The 23679-nt window shown below is 40.0% G+C and overlaps 1 protein-coding gene across 10 annotated transcripts in view; it reads right to left on the bottom strand.

The window, feature by feature from the left end:
* SEMA6D (semaphorin 6D) overlaps nt 1-23679 on the bottom strand; it is a 210370-nt gene that overhangs the window by 88238 nt on the left and 98453 nt on the right. Inside the window, exons 3-4 of one of the 10 annotated variants that reach the window (XM_040076880.2) lie at nt 18247-18298; nt 12726-12899 (exon numbers count right to left, since the gene is read on the bottom strand). The exons of 8 other annotated variants lie outside the window; for them this stretch is intronic. The gene's annotated coding sequence lies outside the window, so the exon portion shown is untranslated. The remainder of the gene's footprint in view (nt 1-12725; nt 12900-18246; nt 18299-23679) is intronic. One more of the 10 variants, XM_058422321.1, reaches the window with a different exon arrangement.

Genomic DNA, 23679 nt, shown 5'->3' with positions numbered 1-23679 from the left:
TACACTTGCAAAACAATCTTCAAAATGTCCTTGAATATGAATCTTTCTGTGGTGAATCTGTATGGGAACTACATCTAGTCTCACCTATCACAGTATTGTAGCAACAAAAGTAATTGCTGCAGAGTCTTTTAACCAACAAAACCCTTAAAGGACTTATGAGGGTGCAGAAACAAACAGATTTCAACAGACATGGAAAGTATTTTTTATGTGAAGCTTTTAAAGGGAAAGCAGCTTTAAGAGTGAAGATATTCAGGAAGAAGATCAGATCTGTTAAAATACTCAGATACCCTTCCAGGTCTATACTCAAAGCAGTACTTTGCAGAATACATGCAAACCAAACTCCATTCATTTGTCTCATTTCACACTTGGCTGTTCTTCTAGGGGACTAGGAGAACACAGCTGCAGAGTAAAACAATTTAAAGCCTGAGCTCTTGAAACAGACGTGGGTAATACTTCTCCATTTTAAAATACAGACAGATTATTTCCAAAGATGATTTGCAGATGTAACATTTAGCTATTTAAAGACTAGGGTTTTTTTCCAATACTTTTGGAAGAGTAGTAGAAAGTCATGTTTGTGGCAGGACTTAAACTGAAATTGTAGAGCTGTTCCAGTAGTACTCATAGCACCCATCGCATTTTTGCTCTTTGTTTTGGTCAAGGGTTTCCCTTTTTTTGTCTTTGCCTTTTCTGTATCGCCCACTTGGCTCTTTTCTGCCCGTGTCCATAGCAGCACCCTCTGGAAGACTGCAATGATGCCGAGATGGATTTGTGCCAGGGAAGGAACAGAATCAGCGAGCAACAGGCAACGCAGTTCAAGGTCATTCTGGGTTTTTCCCCTCCAGTGCCCAACTCTTCTAAGAAGCAGTACCTGACTGTTCTTTCAGTCCTGATAATCTGGGTGAAGTGGGGCCCATTCTGCTTTATGTTTTAGCTAATGTGTTAGTGGGATACCAGTAAAATCCAGCTAACCAATCTAAGTTTACTGCAACATGTGCTAACAGGCACAGCACTCAACGCCCAGCATTTGAGCTGCCTTCACATGCTTCTAGGAGCATTTAAAAAAGAATGAAAGTGTTTGCTATTGTATATAGCAGAGAAGGTGTATTGAAAACATTTATATTTCTTACTATTTCTGAGTCTTAGGGAAGACACAAAGTGCAGGCAATTGCTGCTTATTAAGAGATTTAATCCCTTTAATACTCACGAAGAGACCACAGTGTAGACAAATGTATAGAGAAAAAATACAAAGAAAATACAATGTATTTCTAACTATTTGTGGACTCCATACATTATGACATCAAAATAGTTAAACGTTGCTAGGTCAAAGCTTTAAAGAACCTGAGATCATTAGAATAAGACTGTCCATGTGGTTGAGTTGAAGATTTTATATATCTACATTGTGATAATTTTGTCTATAAGCAAATAAAAAAAAAAAAAAAAATTGGTGAAGTGGGTGGGGTAGATGAGTGGTGAATGATGTTGGTCAGTATTAGAAGATGGCAGGCACAGAGGCAAGGACACCAAATCAAAGACTAAACTAAAATTAATACAAAGGGAACCTGTGGGACAGGCCAGAAGCACTATGCATAAAGAATGTCTTAGTTAGATGTAAGTACTAAAACATTTGGGGGTGTGTGGGATTTGAAAAATATCAGGATGAAAGGGATGAAGCATGCTGTCACCCCAAGGAGTGGAACAGAGCCAAGGAAAGGATCATCTGAGGTGAAACAGCAAGTAAAGATCACTGACTGTGCCATTTATTTGCTTCACGTATTCACTTTTAGTTACAGCCATCCATTCATAGTTGGCACATGTCCAAAGAAAAATTTGTGAATCTCACAGATTAATAATTAAACCTTTCCTTATTCAATCAATGCAGCACAATATTCCACAAAAAAAAAAAAAAAAAAAAAAAAAAAAAAAAAAAGCAAAAGAACCACCGCCTTCACCTACTACATTAAAAAAAAAGCCAAACCAAACCAACTAAACAAAAACCCAATCCTTCAAAAATACCCCTATGCTCAGAAAAAGAAATCTTGGCTATGACATATCACTTTCAGGCCTACTAATTGGATGTTTCTCAAATGCCATGATGCAAATACTCTGAGACAAATGGAGTTTAGCCATTTCAAACCATTTCAAATACGTTTTTCTTACTACTGCAAAATCTCCTCCGTTCAACCACCTGTTACAATTACTCCTGAATTTCAAAAATTATTTCAACTGCCTTGAAATGTCACGGAGAGAGAGAAAAAAAAATATCTTGGGTAGCAGGACCTTGGATTGATGGAGAACATAAAGAAGGTCCCAGAGGGGTGGTTAAAGTGAGGACCACATGAAGTGGGTGTGTGATACTTTCTCTGAAATTCAGTTTAATATACAAAGCAGTGAGCAGAGGGGGAAAAAAAAACAGTTATATGTACAAAGAGTTATGTTTCTTTAATTATTTATAAATGGAAAATTGGTATCTACAGACATTAAAGCCTAAACCTGATAATCCCACAGTTCAAACTTGGAACATTTCCAAGGTTATCACAGTTAACCACAATCCAGTTTATCAACCACGGACTCAGCTCATTTCTTGCTCAGTCCCAAACCATTATTTTAGAAACTGCCTGTGTAATGCTGCAAAAGCAACAGCAAGTTTGCTTTCAACTGCTAGAGACTGTGACAGTTCTGCAGGAAATGGGTAGCCCTTTAAAGAAAAAGAATGGTATGAATAAATTTGCAACTAAGCTATGCTATCACAGAAACCAAACCTTTAAAATGATGGGACCAAAGGCTGAAAATAATGACTGAGAAAAAAATTGTGAAGTTGCTATGGTAACTATTAACAATTCAGACAGGCTGTTGATATGAGATCTTATTAAATATGTCAAACCAAACATTTTATTTATAATTTAAAACTCCAACATTGACACTTTACAGCTAACAGAAATTAAAAAGGAATTCAAGATGTAACTTAATAAAGACTTGAAAGTTACAGCTGAGACAACACTTTCATTCTACCTTGTCACTTCACACATTCTAGAAGACCTTCAAAAGTCCTTTTATGCTAAAATTTTCTATGCTTGGCCATAGCCTGGAGAAAGGCAGAAGAAAAACCATTTGCCTTGTTTTGAATTATCTACTTTGGAAGGGGGAGAGATGGGAACATCTTGATTTTTAGCCCCGTCTTAATCGCTCTGGTGTTTAAAGATCACATTGTGACTGTGCACTATACACTGCTGCACTTACTTGCAATGAGTTACACTTGCTCCATTGTTCTTGCCTCAGTGAATCTAGCCAACTTTACAGAAAAAACAGCAGAAACTTTCCCAGAAACCAAAACTTATTCAGGCCTCCCATTCTGCAAAGCACTGATATCTTCACTGGCATCACTCATATGATTGAAATTAGGCATGAGATTAATTAACAGTGTAGTCTAATTTATTCTGTGGTGCAATTGCAATCCTTGTGAAAGAACATTAGCACATTCATGTTGTGTTACAGAAGCCAGAATTCTCCCTCTCCTGTGGCCATGTTGGACCCTGGGATTAGCTCAGCTGGTTAGACAGAACGCTAATGATGCCAAGGCAGTGGGCTTGATCCCTGCATGGGACATTCACTCAAAAGCTGGACTTTATGATCCTGTTGGATCCCTTCCAACTCAGAATATTCCCAGTGTGAACTGGAAGAACTGTAGGTGCTGGGGCTCAACTGAGGACCTTTTGAAGGATTCCAGATTCCACACAGCTTGGTTGACACACGGCCTCCGAGACCACAGACACTCCACACCCTCAGGTGCCAGCCTTGCAATCCTGACCCATCTTTGGGCACCTTTATGCCCAGAACGACACTTGGATCTTGGCTGTGAGAGCAGAGCTGGGTCCGAAGGGCTGTGGCAACCTACAAGTACCAGCTGCTGTTGAAGCCTATCTCGTGTCCAACTCATTGTGTGCTGTGAGCAGTCAGATGTGCAATGGTGGCTTCTTTGTGAAGCCCTGGGTGCTGCCATGGCCATCTAAGACTATTTTCAGGGATAGATGAAAGTTCCAGAAGGCGCTGACATTTCTCTAAAGAGTAAAGTAAGAGTAAGCACACGTGCAGGTGGTTGAGTCAGTGTGTGACCATGCAGTGAGGGGCTTTGGAAAGGCACATTCCCAGGGAGGCAGAACCTGCCACCACTGAAGAACTTGCAAATTTCTGCACTGTCATGAGATGGCACTGATCTCTTAATAAAATTACTTTTTTTCTGTGGAGAAAGCCTGTAACACAGTGTGGATCCACAGGTAACTATTTGGATGATACTTACTGAAATATCAAGGTATATCTACTGTTTTTACCTTACAGTCCAAATAAACTGTCTGTAATGGTACTGTTTTTATCTATGTGAGTTGTATTCTTCTGAGCAAGATGCATTAATAGAGAGTTTGGATTTCTGTTTAGTGGAATGTGCATTTTTCAAATGTCAAATGCATTTTGCTTGAGCCTCAGAGAGGGCTTTATGTGACAGTGTTTCCACAGACAAGGCTAGCTTCAGAGATTTCCATCTCCCCCTCTCCTGAACCACCATGCACTCATGACCTTGGGGCTGTAATTTCCACACCTTCAGAAATTCTACAGATACATCTACTTGTGGTGTCACCTACTAGCTTGAGTTTTAAATAAAAAAATGCACTGGAAAATCACTCATGTGAAAACGTCTTCTAACCATCGCAACATGTCAGTCTTCCTCCCAGAATAAAGTACATAAACACCAGGTCCCAAAACCAATCTATATTTTCCTCAATGACCATTTTAAATATAGCCATGAATTTCTTATCCAGCTAAAAATCGGCAATTGCGTATTTCTGCAAAGGTTCTGGTGACTGTTTACTATATACATATAGCAGGCCAACACATGCTTCTGTTCATACAATTATTTGCAGGTGCTCTCAAATCTCTAGCAATCAAATAGCCTGCATCTAATATTTCTAATTAGCTTATTTAGTAATCACAAAGGAAACACAGGAAACATTTAGTGGTATCCTCTCAGATATTGTTGAAAATGAGGAATGGCACTAGGGGCATGTCCTGATGTGGGAGTTTTTTCAGCCCAGTCAGTATGCATCATTTTAATGTGACTGTGATCATAGCCCCATTGTGCCTGCCAATCCCAATTAACAGAATCAGCCATCCTAGGGCACAATTTATTGCTGCATGTGCAGCTTACTGGGACATGGAGCAGCAGCCTTGCAGTCTCCAGGCCTCTTCAAGGAGCCCTGCCTCTGGGAACAGCGCTCAGCTTTTCTCAGCTGTGAAATCTCTCTGTGCAAGATATGTTCCTGTCACATACTTTTCCTTATGGCAGGCTGAATATTTCCCCTTTTTGATTACTCCAATATCATCAGTGATATCTAGATAAACAGGAATATATTCAGGAGATAGCTCTGCTGCTAATCTTGAAGTTACCATTCAGCCTTGAAAACTAGGGCAGGTTGGCTTATCACTGAAGATATTTGGTTTGTACCAGCGCAATGAATTGTTATATCTGAAAAATGGCAGCAGGCTTTTTTTCACTCCAAACAGATGTGTATACCATTTCAGCACACAGTTGAGACACCCACGTTATATCACATGGGTACAACGAGATCCATCTGTGAGGCTCTGCTGTGGCACAGCACCAGCCTTCTTCTGCCAGTGTCAAGCGACCTTACTTGTGGTGAATAATGTAAATAAGTAACTTTTATCATGCAAGACCTTTTTTTGGCAAAAAGATAGCACCAAGAATTTCAGCAGCAACAACCAAAAGGCTGTGCATTGTGCAAAAGATATTTCAAATCTTTTTGTATCTCCAGGGACTTTCCCTAGTTCTGTGGCAGACAGTGCAAAGAGACTGTCCACAGCTCTTTTGTTCTTTTGTCTCTTTTCACCAATTTTCGTTTAAAATCAAACACTTTTGCTGGAGACAAAAGATATGTTTTCTGGCTTCATGTCCTAGAATTTCTGTAAATTGTTCTTGCACATGTCTGCAGCTGACATAAAAAATATGCAAACTCTTCTCCTGATTTATGCTTTTTGCTCTGCATGGAGCCTGTATAATTGTGGGGAAAAAACAAAACAAAACAAAACCAAAAAGACCAAAAAGTAGTTTTCCTTGAATTTCAGAAAGTAATGTACACTGTTTGAAAAAGATTCCACAGCTTCTTACTGCTACCCTCACTAGAACAGTTCATTTCCACTGTATATCTCATAAAAAAACACCTGGAATAAGCCCCAGAAATTTTTCAACAGACCTAGTTATGAATCTTAGCATTAGAGAAGGCTTCCTGTTCCTACCACTGCATTTAGTAACAGAGAAAACTTGGGAATTAAGTTTAGGAAATTCATTAAAGGCCACTTTTCCAAATGGACTTGCAACCAATCTTTTAACTACAAAACTCTGGGCCAAATTATCAAAAGAGCTCACCTCCCATTTGGCACAAGATTAAGGACAGACTTTCAAAGCATTTAACCACTTGAAGTTCTCAGTGTGACACCACTGGCCAGATTTCCAAACTTTCCACTCACTTAAGGACCTAGAAATGAGCTGAATTCTTTTGAAAACAGTAACTGGTTTTGGACATTTCAAACCTATATTGTATTGAATGCAATCCAGAGACTACACTACTTGAAATATTCCTAATTACTTGATAAAACACAAATGTTTCCCTCAATTCCTCCATACATAGTTTTTTTCGCATTCCTCAGAAAACTTCTGGATCTATAAGCAGAAAGTTTCCTTTCTCTTCAGTCAAAAACTCAGATAAAAGGGCCCTTGCTGGTTTACTGATAACTCGAGTAACTTCCACCCTTTCTCTTCCAGATTCATAACCATCCTAAGATTGGCTCTCTTCACAAACAGTAAATTCCTTAATTCCCTTATAAGACTTTGAAACAACACTTCTGCTAGGAACCATTTTTATCACTAAAATTACACTCATTAGAAGTTAAAGATACTGAATAAAATAGAGCAATCTCAGATCAAAGTAGTCTGCTCTTAACTACATAAAAGCAAATTAGAGCAACTAATGAGAAACAGGCTAAACACATCAAGGACCAAAATTATTAACTTACATTTAGCAATTATTTTGACAACTTACTAAAGCAAGACTGAATAATTCTGACCAGCTTTTTCTAAATTAAAGCTTATTATATTTACGTGAAGGAAGAAATGATGGCTTGGTTATTTAGCAAGATCTTCCTTACCAGCAAAGAAAAAGCAGCATTCTTATCAGAAATAAATTGACCGTGACAAAACATGACTCTCTAAATTATGCTTTCTGCACATCAGAATGGTGATACTATTGATTCCATAGTAACAACCTGCAGCATGATCACAAACCTAAATGTTTAGGGTTTGACTGCATACTGTATTAATTCATTAAAATTAGCGAGATTACACTAAGCTTTTTATTTCGCCATGATTTATCTGTACTATCAGGGAGATTTTGGAGGTAAGCTTCTTTTATCTGCAAGTTTAATTATTGCTTTTTACTTTTTTCCCCCCTCATGATATGGTTTCCATTATTAAAAAGGCAATGGAAGATGAAGGGAAAGTTTCAAAGTACAGCAGTACAAGGCCAGAATGAATTTTAAACAAGAAATGAGGATTGAGACATCTATAATAAGAGAGTTAAGGAATCATGGAATTATTCAGGTTGGAAAAGACCTTTAAGACCATAGAGTCCAACTGTTAATCCAGCATTGCCAAATCCACCACTAAACCATGTCCCCAAGTGTCACATCTACAGGTCTTTTGTACACAATGAACTGTGCACCATCCAAGCCACAAGCAGCCAGTTTCTCCAAAAGAATGTTCATTCTTCATCTTTGGCAGGAGAGGTTAGGGTTAGCATGTTAATGCTATATGGAATAAAAAGGTCTAAAGCCCCCAGACAATTCTACATACCCAGAGACAGACCTGCAAGTATATTTAACGAAATCAAGTATAACATTTAAACACATTAGTGAGCCCCACACTAGCTCAACTTCATGTTTTTAACAATAGAGTTTGATAGACACAACAATGCTGAACAAACAATTCATATTTATCACTTGCTGCAAGATGAAGATTATTTGTATTCAGACTCAATTCTGTCTAGGATTTAACACACTCATGGACCAAACAAAGATATCTTGTGAGTTATCTCATAATATGCAGGAAGAGGGATGGTAATATGTATCTGCTATTGAATGTCCACAGGCTGTCTAGGATGGCTGCATGTCCTGTGCAGTCTCTATCAATTTATAATACAAAGCTATTTCATCTTGATATAAGAAATACATTTTTTACAGTGAGAGCAATCATTCATGGAAACAACCTCCCCAGGACTGGTAGAGCTCCTGTCGCTGGAGAATTTTAAGACATTATTGGACAGGGTGCCAGAAAATCTTATTTAGGTTCCCTTTGGCACAAAAGGTTGGACCAGATGATCTCTCAAGGTCCCCTCCAATGTGAGCTGCTGTGTGGCTCTCAGTGATAATGATAATGTTCTGCAGGTGTCTACGGTAAGGTGCAGAGGCTGCTGTCACAGAGCACTGTCCCCACTCATGCTTGTCTTCCTCATTACCCCTCTGAACCCCCGTGTGCTATCACAACAATGCTCACTACCCCCTTACACATTTAGACAAAGTGAGTGTTTGAAAGTTTTTTTTTTTAACATTGTAAAAGCTGAAGGTTTAGAGTTACAGAAAAAGATTAGGTTGTGAAACACAGTTACAGGGCAAATTGGAAAAAAAAAAAATCCAACACCCTAGTAGTTATGCGGCAGTTGGCATGGCAAATTACCATAATCATCTTAGAAATGCTTGCAAATACATCACTGCTTCTTTTCTTCTAGGTGTGCAAAACTACTCTGCACCTTATAATTCTGGGATATCGATGAGACCATTCAAAGAGTAACTAGAGCCTCGGAAAATACTTGAAGACAGACATGTACAAACAATTACCTTCCAAGTAGAGAGTGGAGTGCATCATGAAGTCAACAGTGAAGTTGAGAACTGAAAAAATCCAGGGAGTATCTCAAAGGCTGGATGATTTGACTGATGAGTGAGATATAGCTCCAGCCTGTGGGCATGTCCTAGTGGATATTCATTTTACAGATCAGCTACCAGCAAGAAATATTTACCTAAGGCTGATGAAGAGGGCTGTGTGTGATAGCACAGACAGACACAGCAGAATTAACTGCATGAACTCTTTCCTGGAGGTGAAGGTTGTGCTCACCTTTTTCCTGTTCCCAGTGCTGGCAGCCTAGAAGAGCGCTGTGGGCTCTGTGCAGGCTCCCATGGCCCTGCTGCACTACGGGTGCCCAGGGGCAGTGGCTCAGGACACTTTGTAGATTAATCCAGTCAATGCTTTAGAAAAATGCCAGTAGCTGTCAGCATCTCACCAGTCTGGCCAGGGCTAGGGCTGGTAGAGGCATCTTGGACAAGTTTCTGGGAGCTTTCGGAAGCTCCTTCCTTCCCTGCAGCCTGTGACAGTGTGCCCCAGGGCACCAGCAATTTCCCACTGGCCAGGACTTTACTCCCGCAGCCTCATGCGCTGCTGCACAGATGAGGATATTACCACAGTGCTGATGTGGGAGTCACACATCCCCTTCCTGCAGCCAGCATCTGGGGGGTGCTATCTACTTTAAGAGAGCAGATTTCTGGATACATCATTTTGTGTTTCCTCTGGTTTGTATTGTATTTTTGGGCCTCTGGCCCAGACTGCATCTTAAAGAGACTTCAGGCCAAATTCTGCTTTCAGCTACAATGCAGCTGTTCTGAAGGAATTGCTTTGACTTTCACTGCATTGTTCTGGATTAGCGCTGTAGTAATAAAGGGTAGAATTTGGATCATTGCATTCTTTCCCTGCCATCCAAAGAAAAAACCAGGTTAACAGATTTGCATCACAGTGCATCACATTAGGAGTTCTGTAGAAACACAGAAAATGAGCCCTGACAGACAGAAAAAGAATGCCTAAACCCAGGTAGCTCAATTCAAATGACAAAATCTGCTTTTCTGACTTTTCCTGGTTTCATCTGTCAACAACATTTAACTGTACATATATTTTAAAAAATAACAACTTTGAAGAATGCAAATGTTTTTAAGCAATCTGGGGGAGCTTTAATCACATTCAACTAAAATGCTCACTCAGTTCTCAGATCTAGTTTGAACTCTTATTTGTGTTCTTCTGCAAGATTCATGCAAAAAGCAACTATAGCCTGGAGTTTTGAAGTTGTAAGATTATGACTTGGCCTTCTGGCATGCATCTTTGTCAAATTTTTAATCACTATATACTGGTCTTTCAGTTTTAGAGAGAGACCAAATGATGTTCCCTAAAGCACGTATATTTTTTCAACAGCATAAAAGAAGCCAGCCATTATAATTTCCAATCTAAAAAATTTATTCCCTTTATTTTCAAATTAATTTGTCTTACTAGTTCAATTGGCTATGTCAGGTTTGAAAAAAAAAAAAAGAATTAATATAATCTGATTGTTATGGCTATAAACTATTTTTCATGCAGCCTGATATCTGAATGTGATACAAATATACTCGGCAAAACCAGACACCTCAAATGGCTTAAGAGATAAAACCCTTTAAATAAGATTGAGGCAGATCTGAATTTATTTAAATGTCTGATTCTAAATGTACTTATGCCTGGTAGTAATGTTTACCATCTGCCTGATTCTGTCTGATGAGGTAATTGTAAATCTATAAATAGCTTAACATATGCTGCACATACTCTGGCCTTAAATATAACAGCCTTTGTGTAAAACAACTGGAAATAATAACAAGGGATATTTGGGCATTAGTCAGGGTAAGACGAGAAAGAGGTATAAAATGTTTTCACTTTGTGTGATTTGTATCTTCTCCTGCAAAGGCCTGGTAAACCCAAAGCATTGTTTATAGGCGCAGTTCTAACGAGCTGTCGGTACTTTAGGTCATTCACACCTACCAAAAGAGGCATTTGAAATGTAGTAAAGCAGTTACAGTCAGAGTACTGTATACTCTAAACCAACATGAAAACTACAAATAGTTTTGATTTTCTTTCACATGGTAGAAGATGGGAAAATGATGTACAGGCATGGTGAACATTAAAGCTTATCTTGAAAGAATCGCTTTACAGCCAGATTAGGGGATTCTTGACACCACTGCACCTACAGCCATTGTAGGAGCAGTCAAAGTGCTGTTTCATAATTACAACTAAGAATACCATTAAAGCCAATTATCTGCTGAAAGAATTGTAATTACTCATGTGCACTCACCTAGAATGAAACCACAGGAAAGGAACAATGCACTCTAAAATCACACAGCTTTTGAAACCACACTCACTGGCTCAGCTTTTTGCCTACACCGTGGTGTGACCATGAGATGCAACAACAGCAGGCCATGGTTGGATAATTGGGTATTGCTCTCTTCTGGATCACTTAGAAAAATAATTTCTTAGTTCTTAGAAAAATCACGTCGTTTAGAGGGATCATATTTTCTCTTGCATGATTCGTGCACCAGAATCAAGACTGCACTGCAGATTTCAATGAATTAGTCTGGGAAATGTGATGTTATCCTGCTTATTCAAGCAATCGTTTCAGCTGCTTACAATGGCACCCTAGTGCAGGTGGGGGGAAAATGATACACTACCAAATTAGAAATAAAACAGTGAGTCACTCTGCAAACCTCCTTCAAGTGGCATGGTCAGTCTCTATCTTCTCTGTAGTGCTGATACAAAGCTAAAAAAAGGGCCTAAATATGTGTATGGATTCAGCTGCCCACACCAAACAAAATTCTCAATGTGGAAAGCAAAGAGCAGGGCTATTCTAAGGCTTCTTACTGAACACTGGGTTCATTGAACAGGATGCCGTGCTGTGAACTGTGTGTCACACGTGTAAAGAGGCAGTTATTGTATTCGTTGCACCATTAATTTGTCCCTGATGTTCATATGGGCTTTTGCCTTGATTCACTGAAAAGCTTTGCTCTGTATTTAATGAGGGTTCTTCCCGAGCATCTGTTTCTTGACCTTCAAAGCCCTCACCTGGCCCAGGATTCTGCCCAGGTTATTCTGGATCTGCATGAAACTTTTGGAAAGTAAGTGAGAAAAAATGAACCAATTTCCAGCTGTGTGCAACTACGTCCAGACAGACATCTTCATACCATATGAGGGGCTGGACTTCAATCAGGCAGGACGGGGCAGCCGAATGGAAGAAGGTATTCTCTGAGAAACTCATCTCTCCTAGAACTATCATTCTTTTGAGAGTGCTTGCACATCTTGTGTAATCTTTACTCTGCTTTCCAATGTCCTGTAAGTCTGGACAACAGGTAACTTGGACCAAAAGGTGCCCAGTTCTGCCTGTGACATCACACAATCCATCCCAGCCCCCCCCAGGAGCTCACTGTCCATCTGCACACTCACACTGCTGGAATACAGCAGCTCTGACCACCTGAGGCAGCCCCACAGAGGAGGCACCACAGTGAACAGGACAAACACTAAGAACAGCAGCAAGAGGGCAGAGAGAGCACTGCAGATGAGAAGAAAATTAATGACAAATAAGCAGCAAAGGTGATTTTAGTGGGAGGTCAAAGCAAAACATAGAGAGAATGAAAGGAGAACTTCAGAGCACTACTAATTATTTTTTGAAATTCTTAAATTAAAAGCACTATCACAACAACAATTAGTGCAATTAAGTATTTGTTCTGCAATCATAAGACAAGGATACACAGATTAAAAAGTGGCAGGTACTTACAAAGTGGTTTCAGAAATTCAGTAAGGGTATTCCTGGCATCTTCTGCATCTCCAGTTCCGTGGAGGTGTGAGCTATGCATGGTCTCCCTTGGCAAGTGGGTGGAGGGTGGTGGGAGGTGAAATAAGGAGGCAGGGTCAGGTGCTCCTTCAGCTCCTTCAGCAGGGTCAGGTGCTCCTTCATTAAAGGAATGATCCAGTTTATGGATCACAGAATTCATGTCAATTGAGTGCAGATTGTCATTCTGTTTTCAATGATAGAGATCTTATGCAACATTTTTTTCTTGCCTCCTACAGGTAAAAGGTCTGGATAGCCACCTAAATATGTGAACCTCCTCACCACTTCCTGTAATTTTTTTACTGCTTCATGATAGGGTCAAAGTCACTTTTCTTTCATATGAACAATTTCAGTCATTTTGACTAATTTGCAACTGCAAACAGATTATGGTCTTCATTTATTTTGTGTCCACTTGTTATGTAGCAATTTCTAAAAAAAAGGCAGAATGGAGCTCATATCAAAGCAGACTGTGCTTCCTGTCCCTCTAAAGCAGTGACATATGTTAGAAAGAAAGTGATGAGATCTAAGAAAATAAACAGACAGAACATGTGGAAAGCAAAATACCAAACTGTCCTAATTCAGTTGTTTATCTCTACTGGCTTCTCTGTGATCAACCCACGTCCTCAAGAAAACAAAAAGTACCAATTTCCTACACAGCTGGAGTGTCAGAGAAACCCACTTCAGAGTAGGATGCTTTACAGAGACATAATTATAAGTCTTTATGATCTTCATGCTATGCTCAGATTGGGAAGTCACCACCCAAGACACAGTCCCAAAGAAGTAATGATAAAATTCAAGTGGTATCTCTCTCCTACTTTCTCACTCTAATCTTTCAGTAAAGTCGAAACTTGCTGCGTCAGAGAGTGTCAATGGATGCAACATCCAGGTAGATCTAAAGGATTTTCTGCCACATTGCCATACCCTGATCTGAAGAAAAGCTCCTGGAAGATCCATTCAGTTTAAATCACTGTTGGTCCAGTGAAATCAGTGGGATTACCTCAAAACTGGGCCAGTGTAAATAGAACACAAACTCTGGCTAGAAATGCCAGCATGTCTTAACTGTATATTCCAAATGAGTAGACCTGATGCACTAGGATGAGGGAAAAGGATGGATTTGCAGGGTGCACAGCAATTTCTGAGGCCAGTGCCATGAAAACAAAATATAATATTACTTTATTTTATCATAACTTACCATTGCCTAAATGCCTACACAGCAAACATTTGCTTGTGTCCTTAGTTTATCTGTCCCTGGGTAATCATTAAGATAGCTGTGGTTACTGTGCTGATCTAAGGTGATGGGCAAACATTTAGAATTGCTTCATTTATGGCAGAAGGGAAGCCAAAATGACTTCTACTCTTGTTCTCCGCTATCAGTGTAATGGTATGTGCTGGAATAACCTGGGGTCAGGAATATTAGACAACTGCTTTTACAGAGCAGAGAATTAATGTCAAAGCCCAGAAGTGGGGGTTGTTCCACCTTCCTTTTTTTGTAATTACATCACGAAATGAAACATATTTAAAACAAGACTATAAAGAATGAAAAATATTTGTCACTCTTTATATTTCACACCCATTCCCACTTTGTCTTTCCTTGCGCAGTGACTCCATTTCTCCTTCAATTATCTTTTGAAGCCTTCTTCTCTAACCCTTCTCTGACACAGATAAATTTCACTCCATCTTTAGAGGCAATGTGAGCTTGTAGACAAAAACTAGGGTCTGTAATGCAGAATCCTCAGGGCTAACTCCTGAACTTCCTTACACTAGTAAGGGGTTGCAAGAGTACAAGAATCTATCCTTGAGGGAGGCACAAGAGGAAGCAGAAAGTGTTATGTGCAGTGATGCAAGGAAGCAGAAAAGTGTTACATTTCTGTATCAGTAGCTAAATCAAACTGTACCATGGATCAACTGTCGCCAGTTACAGCACTCTATTTCAGTAACAGAGATAAAGATTTCAAATAACTATTACCAAAACCCAGATTGTTTATAATAACTGGGACACAAAAGATGAAATAAAATCAAGAATTTGTCATTGAGTTTAGAAGGAATAACCTGGTATATGCGCTATCTTTCCCTTGCAATACTTTGTGTGGAATTTAATGGAAAATTGTAGATTTTCCCCTTGCCATTTACTTGAATCTACCCTGAGAGTTGCTTAAGGTCATATGAAAAAATTGACTGTAACAAATATTAAGAAGATCATTACATTTAATTAACTTCTAAGTACTTCAGTCAGGCCTCTAACTGAACAACACTTTCCTTTGGAAGGAATATGGCAAATATCACCAGAGCTGAGTTTTGTTGTATGGTTAAATTAAGGATCTCGTAATTCTAACATATTTCATAGAAACACCATGGCCTTTTGGTTGTCATGATACACAGAGATGGACAAAAGACCAAGGACAGACTATGGGCTCTGGAAATAAAGTCGTATGGGTCATGGGGAAACCCGGATGCAAGCCAGCAAGGCAGACACGGTACTTGGAGGGGTCAGGAACAGACCTGAATTAAGAATTTCAGCAGCTATAGGGGCTGGACAATCTAAAATGTCCTTCCTTAGAACAGCACCAGCTGTTGGCATAATCAATACCCACCCAGGGCAGAAATTCCTCTGCACACAGACTGCCATAAGAATGGTAAATGACATTTGGTAGTCACATAAACCAATTGTTGCTGCAAGAACAGATTCAAGTTATGCCATTTCATGTTTGGTACATTCTTTATAATGAGCAGGTGGATTCAAAGTTTTAATCCTGCTAGCAGGTGACCTTTTCAAAATTCTGTATTTTTACTGCCTATCAATTTTGTTTCTTTCTTCCAGGCTCCTGAGATTGTAATCAAAGATGAATAGGAATTGCCAGAGAATTACTGAATACTGAAAAAGCTAAAGCCTTAAAGATGGCTTTCACACAGTGTGTGCCCTAATGCAGCCATGATATCTGATTTTTAATAGATTAGGTGAAAATATGCACATTAGCAAACTAAACAATGTAGTAATATCCACAGAGAACAAGTCTCATCGATTAAATCATAAATATAGTATCTTATTATGCTTTTGGGGAAGCAGAAATATGAAAAGCAATGCATGCATTTTTGAATTATAAGAGGAGGGGATATTGGCGAATCTTTCAACAGCTGTTTATCATGAAAAGAAGTTACAGTTACCATTCCCCAGCCATGCACTGTGAAAAACTAAAAACTGTACATTAATAAATTATAACAATGATGCATGAAGCTAATATAAAACTTTTGAAGGCGGTTTCTTAGTCCAGAGGGAGTTGTCAAATTTGCTATTTGTGACTTTAATGTTACTTGAAATTTCTTCTAGGGCATTTAAAACTCCTTTTGTGACTCTTCATCAGCAGTTTCGCAGACAGCAAAGGCCTTGACAATATACATTTTCACTTTCTGCATGGCTGACGGACTTCATATGCTATATCCAATTTAAGGGTAGAGCAGTAGATTACATTGCTAGAATATAGAGAACCATTGCCATCGAGACTGAATCATTGCTGTTTATAGTAATTCTTACTATTTGGTTTTTGACAGCCCTTTGTGACTAGAATAAAAGATGACACTGAGATTATTGTCAAGCTACTGTAATAGCTAGTAGTGCATGAAGTCTGCAGCAGATGGACTTGAACTTATGAGCTCTCAGATTCTCAATAGCCTTTCAAATGAGCAGTGCTCTCCTTGGCCATGTGTAAAGTGACTGGCTTTGACAAACCCTTATTTCAGGAGATGAAATACTATTTCAGCCAGCTTTCTTTGTTCTATTTGAAATGTTTTATAGCGCTTAATTTGAGAGGTAGCTTAGAATTGAAGAGAACAAATTGATTTTCAGTTGCATGAGGTAAACTGTGTTACTGGTACATCCAAGCTGAACAACAACAAAGTGACTTGACATAGTCTGAACGCTTCCACAAGTGCCCCCCCAGCCATTTCCATTACAATATACAATTGCTAGATATCTTCCTTTGGCTAAAGTCATAATTTTCCTCATGAGTCCCACTAATTCACAGACCTTTAATCTGACAAATAAGAGGCAATAGTAAAATTTGTTTGGCATATGCTACCCCAGAAGGATTCTCTTGAAACACAAACAACTGCTATTGACTTGTATGCTGTTTTAGCTGCTGTCAAGAACATGGATAGACAGCAACCAGCTTGTATTGCTGCAGGAATGTCTTACACCTGATTTGTCTCACTAAAGACCCCTTAAAGAAGCACATTTCTCTCAGGTCACCGGTTTTCTGATTCCTTCTGCAGTGCAAACCGAGTGTCCTTCATGCACAGTCAGCCATTTGTGACTAAATTAGGCAACACAAACCTACCAGACTGAGCTGAGCTTCAGCAGTTCTCTGGACTCAACCAATTCACACCAATGGCCCCAAAGTCAAATAAGCAATGTTCCAAAGGCTGGTTTAAAACTTTGCCAGATTATTTCCTTCACCAATATTTAGTATCTTTATATTAGGATCCATACCCCTGCAAACCTTTTGCTCTGTTTTGCATATCATGATTTTTTCTTTATAATCTACAGTTTGATCTTTTATTACATTGCTGCTGTTCAAGATTCTATAGTTAAAGTTGTGTCAGCATTTTTACTACAAAACCCATTTATGAGGGGTTTATAACACAGCTATAAAGATGTACTATAGAATTGAAAGGTGGTGTACAAAGTCTCAGCATGGGGCATTGTCTTTTTTTTATCACTTTTTAATAAACAAATTAGACCTGCTATTTTAAGCCTTTATGAGTGTAACGCAATTCCAGTTTATAGGTTATTGCCTATATAACGTGGCAATCAACTGTTATTAAAAAAAAAAAGTAAAATGAAACAACTTAAAAGTACTATGATTAAAACTGATTATAGAAAAAGTGGAACTTTGCAACAGTAAAGGCAGGCAAATATATGTTTTCTTTTGCAAGTGAGCTGTACACTGAGAATGTGCTGAGCTTTACAAACCCATTTTCCCCAAGGTAGTGAGGGAGTCCAGCTTGGGATGCAAAGTGTGAACCTGGAATGAATTCCCCTGGAATTTCTTGTGCTGTTTGTGTTGCAAGGACACTGGTTCCCAGTGAGAGGACACAGGGTGATGCATTCTTCTCTCCTCAAGTGTCATTGGAGCTGGCTTCCTGAACAAGGTTTTCAAGTGCTTTCAAAGGGCAGGTTGCTCATGCTCCTCATGGATGTTGTGTGTTTTAATAAAATCATGGTGATGCGGGTCAATGAAGGCTCAAGAGTGCGTGTTTTGGACTGTAGTTGACCCTCATTACTTGCCCTTCTACACATAACTTGGTAGTGAGAACAGTACCTATCTGTTGGTTCTGCTTAGTTACGTCCAGCACTATGTTTTGAGGCTCTCTGCACCACCTCCGTGTCTCAGAAGGTGCTACTTGGTTGAGCAGCTTTCCTTGATCAGCTGCTTCAAGACAGATGGTTTGATGAACAGTCTCAGCTTCTTACCTGTGACTCCTCCACAAGAATGAGAGCTCAGTGGCTGTCAGGACCCACAGGCCTGGAATAACATGGAATAATTAGTCCAGAAAGCTGTCATACTGAACCATCAGTACTTGAACCAACTTGGGTTCCATCTTCCCAGAATTCCGTGTTGCACCTTGGAGATATCCTTAGATCCATACATTTCCCTAGGCACACTTGGTGATAGACTAGGAGTGCCCCACTAAGCCACTGTATCTGTGAGTTCATTCATGGCCCTGGATTTGGCTGTGGTGTGATGAGACTGGGAGACTGGTTTCAAAACGTGCTGATTATAAAGGGGATTCAAATAAAAAAAGAGCACTGGCTATGTATGTGGATGGATGTTACCTGCAAAAAACAGTAAAACTCTAAAGCATCTCATGGTGTGTCTACACTGGGACCAGATGCAAATGCAAAGCTGCACCTGTGAATGTCCTGGATGAAAGGCAGTGGCCAATTCAGATACCAAGAGGGAGCTGCACCAGCACAAACCTCAGCCCAAGCTCATACCTTCCAAAGGCTTTGGGAGCTTCTCAGCTGAAGTGTGTGCTGCCAAAGTCTTGGCTATTAGCACTGTTACAAGTGAGGCAACAGATGTGCTACCGCCTGCAGTGCAGGGAGCCCTGAAGTCCAGGTTCCTCTGGCTTTTACTGAATCATGGATCTGAAGTCATTTTAAAATGTTAATATCTTGCACTCAGTGAAATTAGGGCTGTCTTGGATTCTGATCATGCAGGCACTACACAGATAACTTTACACATGGGACTTTCTCAGAGCTGCCTAAATTACAATATGTTATTACAAACTCCAGCGAAGGCTGGCACAGAAATCAGGAATGATTTTTAAAAACAGACCACAAATTCCAAAGGAATAACTAAAGGCAATGAGGGGAAAAAATTAAAAATCAGATTTTACAATGGCACATATTAACAGACTTCTTGTTGTCCTCATAATTACTGTGCATTAAAAAGAATTCATATAATGCAAATATACCTTCAGAGGAGATGAAACTACAGTTTCATTAAAAAAATACCTGTGATGTATTTAAATAACCTTTTAGCAGATGAACTGCTAAATATATTTTCTGATATACCTGGGAAGGAATCACTAAATTAATAATCTTTTCCTAAATATTTAAAACATCACTGCTTAGTCTAACAATGTGTTTTTCCCAGTTTAAATGGCTCTGTAATAATTTAAAACAAACTTAAGTACCAAACGTAGAACTGCACAATCACCTCCCAGTGACCCTGGATTTTTCCTCTCTTTTGCAAGGAAGGTTGCTGGCAGCAAGGTCGTTACACGAACTGACAAAAGCGAGTGGAGACAGAGAGCTGTGCTTATTCAAGTCTCTATTCTTCCATGCCACTCAGCTTCAATCCTGTGCCTGGCAAAACATCATCAGTATTCTCTGCCTCTTTTAACTAAAGGAAGCAAATCAAGAACCAGACAGGCTAATGGGAACTGAACCTCATTTCTTGGCCTCTCGCTCAACCTGGGCAGCCAAACGGAAAGCAGGCACTTCTGCAGGCCCCGCGCTCCCCTTGCCAGCTGGGAAGGCGAGCACCTCCCTGCTCCCGGCTCCGCGGCAGGCAGCACGCAGCCTGCTTCCCCGGCTGTGCGCGCCACGGGCCAGCTGGGAATCTGACTGCTTCTCCAGGTCTGCTGTCCACCTGCCAAACTGAGTCTGCAGGGCTCCTTTTCCACTTGCCCCAGCCAGTTAGGAGGTGATCTATAGCGCTATTATCACAGCGAGCGAAACAGGCCAAAAATCTCCACACAAAAATGAAATTTTGGTAAGGTTCCACAAGAAGGGGGAACCAAAAGAGGAATTTAATTAGGAAAGAGCATCCTCTGCACCCTTTCTGAGTTCCCTGTGAGTTGAGTCACATTTAGGGGCTGTGTTTCCAATGCTTTTCCTGTTAACACTTAATCTGAGGCATATTCAACTAGAAATACCAGAGACATATTAGAGGGAGGAAACGGAAAAAAGCAACAGCTATTGACTAGAGCTGGTTGAAACGTTTTCAAAAAAACCTGAAACCCCATGAAACCCGCCTCGTTTCATATTTCACTGCAACTTGAAACTCAAACCAGATTTGTTGAAAGGTTCTCTGAGGATTGTGGTTCCAGTCACTACTGGCCAACCCATTTATAGTACACAACTTTATTAGACAAACTGAGGGCCAGTACAGCTGGGCTCTGTTTCACAATTCTGAAACCTAAAGGAGAAGGGCAGCTTGTCCTGCACACTGTCCTGTGTGGCCTTGCCACTCTGAGCCCAGGGAACAGTCCCACCTCCCTCACACAGACATGCAATGGCAAGACTGGACATATCCCCTCTTTTCCATTGCTTTATGGGATAAGCAGACAGTGAAAAACACTCAGAGATTTGGAGCCAGGGGATGCAGAGGTGCAAGGAAAGAAGCATCTTCCCCATCAGGAGAGGACAGATTGCTCCTGCCATACACAGGCCACAGCAGCCTGGTCTTCAGCACATTTCAGTTTGCATTTTCACTTGCACATTTCAAATTGCAGTTTGTCCAAGATTAGGTTACTGTAATCACCTGAATTAGCTGCTGCATTGAGTGACTTGACAGATGCAAGCACTTAAACAAATTCTGTCTCTGAACTCTTACAGACAGCTCTCTGTTGCCATTCATGCTCTGTATCTGCACAGCTTCAGACAGTACAAATCAGACCATTTCTGGTCAGTGAGTCACTGGTCATAACTTTTACTGTTTTATGTTGCCACTGATCACACACATAGGTACTAGTAAACAAAAAAAAAAAAAAACAAAACACCCATCCAATCTCAAGTACACCCACAAGCCTCAACTGCCCCAAATGGCCACAAAGAGAAAATGCACAACCATCCTGTCTGTACACAGATCATTTCACCAGCTTTAGTGGCGTGGATATTTAAAACTACCTTTTCCATTTCCCTTCTTTCTTCTCTCCCTCTGTGCTTTTCCAGGTCTAGCTTGAGTTTTGTTGTGAAGCACTGGATTCATTCATACATCAAAGGGAAATCAAAGCCATCAGAGCCCACATAGACAAAAAACAAAGGCACAGTTTACAAGGCAGAAACTTGCTGAGAGAAGCAGCTGAGTTTTGCAAGGCTCACCCACTGACTGCCCCCTTGGAGGTACATCAAACACCATTACTTACTGCATACAGTCAAACATTTTTCTTTCAAAGACTCTTAATATAATGGATTATTTGTATTACTGTAGTAATGAAAAGTCCCAGCCCTGACCAGTGCCCTGTATGGAACACCTTCCCCTTTATTGAGTTTTGCTGGATGAGAAATAGTCCAGCTCTATGGGTACAGAGGTTCCTGTGGGCTAATCTAGATGAAATTAGGCTGGAAGGAGCTATTTCCTACCATAGCATCACAAAACTAGGCATCCACACTAAGGATTAACCTTCTCTCTTGCAGAGTCTGTACTGAGTCCAGGAAAAAAAAAAAAAAAAAAAATTCTATCCTGATGAGTTCCTGTCATACTCATTATATACTTAGACTAACATATATTTGGCCATATTTTTGAGGTTCTATCTTCTATTTTTCACTCAATAAATGTTTTCCTTTTTGAGCAGGGTCAAAAGAGACTCTGGCATGGGAAGGCACAGGCAAGCTGGCTGTTTCACACACAGAATTGCACTTTCCAAGCCAAGTGTGGAAAGCCACAGCATATTCAAAACTCATCTTCTCTCCATCTGGCAGAGCAGGAGTTCAGTATCCTTCCTATCTTGTAGTTTCACCAGACACCAGCCTTTTTCCTTTAGCTGAGAATTATTAATTATTGTTAGAATTTTGCCTTTGTTTGTTTTTGCAATGTTTTTGCTTGTGTGCCAGGCTGCATACAATGTATCCAGTATTCTGGAAATGCAGCTGAGTCTACCAGCCTTGCACTTCCCTTTGCTACACTAACCCTGACATAGCTGACATTAAAAAGAGGGGATAAGTATTTTAAATGGCACTCAGCTAGCAGTTTCCATACTGTATGAATATTTTTTCTTCATTCTGGATAAATGTTTTAGCAATTAATAACACACAAAAATCCTAGCTTTGTTGCCCCACAACTACAGAGTGCCTTAGACTGCAGAAGTACAATGGACTTCCAGTCCTTCAGTCCTTTGCAAAACTTGGAAGAGCCCCTTGTCAGTCAAACTTTGGTTAGTAAGGTCAGGTTAGTATCAATAGTAACAAAAAGCCCAGCTCTGATCCCAACTCGGAGGAAGGAGACTCAAAGAACTGTAAGGATTTTTTTGGTACTATCAATGCCATAAATGAGAACAACATGAAGGGCACATAGCTGCTAGTTCTGGATAGCCTTTAGAAATTTGTAGCTAGTGTTTATTACACCAGATATATAATAATGGCTTTCCTATTAGACTTGATCTTTTCCATTCTTGGAAACACAAAACAGAGTGTTTAAACTCATATAAATAGTCCCCTTTTAAAATGTGGAAGCACCAATTTGGTTTACGGGATAATTGTTTTATTCTAAGAAACGCATAATAAAGTCTAGTCCACAGAATGTGGTTCCTAAGGAATATGTTGGACAGCAGCCCAAACCACACCTGTGCCTGGTGACTGTTCACACTGAGGAGGGCACTGCGTACCTACACCTTCTTTGAGAGAGCTGATTACTGTCTACAGTGATGGGGATGTCGTCTTGGCTTCATTCTACTAGGTCAGTGAGCAAGAAGATTTGAGGCTTATTCAGAGTTTGTACTTTCATTGGAAGCAAGACGCAACAAATAGCTATGAGGAGCAAATACAAGGAATGATGAAGAGGAATAAATGTTATATATAGAAAAAAAAAGTAAGCTAACAAAATAGCTATTTCACAGTTTAATGATTCTAAAATAATCTGAAAGGTTTTAACAGAAATCTCCACCTTTGATTTTGGCTATCACAGAAGCCCTGACGTCCCTGTGCGTGACTTCTCATAGTATCACAGCAAACATTTCTTGAACAAGATACTCAGCGAAGAAGAGCTTTTCATATATTCATTAAAGTAAGGCACTTTACTTGGAAAGCTATAGAGTGAAAATAGTGAGCATGAAGTACCCTGAGCTAGAACAACTGGTGTGCGGAGAAGGGCAACACAGCATTTTGAGCTATTCTGCTTTGTGAATTAAGTCCTGTGGCTGGGAGGGAGAACCCAGCAGAGCTTGACTGACTCTCGCTAAGAGACCGCTGCTGGACACAAAGGAGAGCAGCAGGCAGCTGAAGCAATGGCACCCGGGCCAGCACCTCAGCAGCTGGATGTGCAGCCCCACTTCAGAGATAGACACACTCAGAGAAAGCAAAATGAGGAAAGTGGGTTTTTGTTTCATCAGGAAAAAGTAAGCGATATAATGGAATTGTTAAGGGAAAGCTTAAAAAACCAAATCCCATCAGAACAAT

Source organism: Hirundo rustica, chromosome 13 (genome assembly GCF_015227805.2).
Source record: "Hirundo rustica isolate bHirRus1 chromosome 13, bHirRus1.pri.v3, whole genome shotgun sequence".
NCBI lineage: Eukaryota > Metazoa > Chordata > Aves > Passeriformes > Hirundinidae > Hirundo > Hirundo rustica.
This window is presented reverse-complemented; position numbering and strand designations above follow the sequence as displayed.